Source organism: Gadus morhua, chromosome 16 (assembly GCF_902167405.1).
Source record: "Gadus morhua chromosome 16, gadMor3.0, whole genome shotgun sequence".
NCBI classification, from domain to species: Eukaryota; Metazoa; Chordata; class Actinopteri; order Gadiformes; family Gadidae; genus Gadus; species Gadus morhua.
Window position 1 is genome coordinate 17,806,366 of NC_044063.1, and position 2,837 is coordinate 17,809,202.

Consider the following 2,837-nt stretch of genomic DNA (forward strand, 5'->3'; position numbering starts at 1 on the left):
ACCACTGGAAGTGATGTCATGGAAGCCGCGGCGAAGCCAAAGTCGTTTTTTCCTATAAAAAGAGTCTAACCGCCAGTCGTGCTACTGTGGTGTGTGACGCATTTCATAGCATACAGGATGCCACTAAACGTAGGAGGGACCGGGGGAGGCATGTGTATTGATCTTTATAGGAGGAGGATTTGCGATGGTGGGAGCAATGGCCACAGTGGCCCAGCCGGTGTGAATTTATGTTATTTGCGGTAAGAACATCATTACGCCCATGCAGGCATCTGTGTCCTAATCGCAAAAAAACCCTGAATTTTAGGAAATAACCTGAGCAAAAAAATAAATAACTGGTTTCCTGTACCAGGATGTCTTTAGAATAAATTCAGATCATATAATACACCTGAACATGTTTATTTAGGGCATTGCACTACCTCTTCATGCTTCCTTTGTCATTCAAATGCCTCATGCATTCGTGTCAAAGTGTAAAAAAAGAAATGCATGTTTCTGATTCAGGGTCTGTTTCCTAAATAAAATCAGATCATATATTAATCATACATGGGTACATGATTATTTAGGGATTAGCTCTAATCTCCAGCTATTGCCCTCTAGATTCTATTTGTTTCAGTGTGAACAGTGTATTTGTGTGTGTGTTTGGGCGTTTGTGTGTGTTTGTGTGTGTGTGTTTGTCTCTGTGTGTGTGTATCTGTGTGTGTCTGTTCATGGCTCTGTTTTTGTTGGTATTTATTTTTGTGTTTGTATCTGTGTGTATGTGTGTGTTGTGTGTGTGTGTGTGTGCATGTGTGTGTGTGTGTGTGTGACAGGTTCAGTCACCCCTGGTCTGGCCTGTGCGAGAGGAAGATACTGCCCTGCCGGCACCCTAGAGGAGATGGTCTGTCCGCAGGGCACCTTCACGCCACACCAAGGGGCATTAAGTATAAATCACCTCGGCATTCATATAATCACATCATATCGTACTGTTTGAAAAAATAACAACCTTGACGCTAGTACTGCTAATGGCTAAATCAAGTAATAACCAAAATAATGCTACAATACAACTGCATAATTAGATTGAACACCAGAAAAATCCATTTAGTAGCTCCCGCGCCCAACTGAATACACAATGAATGGATAAACAAACAGGAGTTAATCCGCCACCCTGATACCTCCAGGCATAAAGGATTGTTTGAGATGCCCAGGGGGTTTCTACTGCCCAGAGGGAACCAGAGACCCCCTGCCGTGCCCCCCAGGGAGCTTCAACCCCCTGCAGGGCCAGGATGAGCTGACCGACTGCAGACCCTGCTACCCAGGCAAGGCCTGCACACAGGTCGCCCTCAAGGCCCCGGACGTGGCCTGCATGCAAGGGTAAACACCGCCTACGGACGCCAGACTCAACACCTCCTCCAGCAGTGGATATATTTATTGATTAACTCTGCAGAATCCCTCTTTCACAGCTTGAGCTAGCTTTGGTAGTTTGCATTGGCTTGCCTCTGTATATCTTCCACTCTCTCACAGAGTAAGTCTGTATAAGTGCTTTCTTTTCTCACCTGAATACCGATAGGTTTGTGTGTCCTCCCGGTTCATCCAAACCAAACGCGCTGACCAATGCCTGCCCTCCGGGGACTCTGAGCAACCGCACGGACCTCACAGACCGCTCGCAGTGTCAGCCGTGCCCGGCCAGATACGCCTGTCCCAGAGGTGCCCTTCATCCCCCTGGGGCCCATCTCACACCAATGACTTTGACTGGTTTTTCTGCGATGTTACTTGTTCCCCCTGACACCTCTGGTGATGCAAAAATGCTATAGTGCACTATAATATGAGTAAACTAAACTCACGATAGGTGTACTTTATTAATTCAGATGTGGAAAGCAGAAAGAACCAAACAGTATTCGGATTTAATAAGTGATCTGTCCTTTTTAACATTTGTAAAAAATAAAAATAACATATATATACATGTTATATATACAGTATAGATAGAAGACGAATATGCATATTTTAGAGATAATATTAAACATATATGAACATAGTGCACATACTTTGACATCCACAATCAAATTACATTTTTATGCACAAGTAAATAAGTGCAAAATATAATATAAATATATATATATATTGTTTCTACTGTATAGGCAACATATATATCGCTTATACAGTAGAAACAATACATAAATATGTTATATATATATTTATATGTAACATATATAATACACATCGCATCTCTAACTACTTACCTTCCTGGTCATTGGTCGTTTGGCCCACCAGGTACAGGAGGACTGCAGAGGCCTCCCGTGTCCTGCTTCGCGGGTCATTACTGCCCCGTTGGGACCATGTTCCCCACTCAGTACAAGTGTCCCGTGGGGACGTTGAGTGGGCGCAGTGGCCTGGAGACGGAGGCTGGATGTGGGCCATGTCTGCCTGGCTGGTACTGTCTGGCCGGCGCCGGCGCCCCCTCTGGCCGATGCAGCTCCGGCCACTACTGTCCTGAAGGTAACTGTCCCGAAGATAACTGTCCTGAACGTCACTGTCCTGACGGTCACTGTCCTGAAGATCACTCTCATGAAGGTAATTGTCCTGAAGATCACTGTCACGAAGGTCACTGTCCCGAAGGTCACTGTCCCGAAGGTCACTGTCCCGAAGGTAACTGTCATGAAGGTCACTGTCCTGAAGGTCACTGTCCTGAAGGTCACGTCCCGAAGGTCACTGTCCCGAAAGTAACTGTCCGGAAGGTAACTGTCCTGAAGGTCACTGTCCCGAAGGTAACTGTCCTGAAGGTCAATGTCCCGAAGGTCACTGTCATGAAGGTAACTGTCCTGAAGGTCACTGTCCTGAAGATCTGTGTCATGAAGGTCACTGTG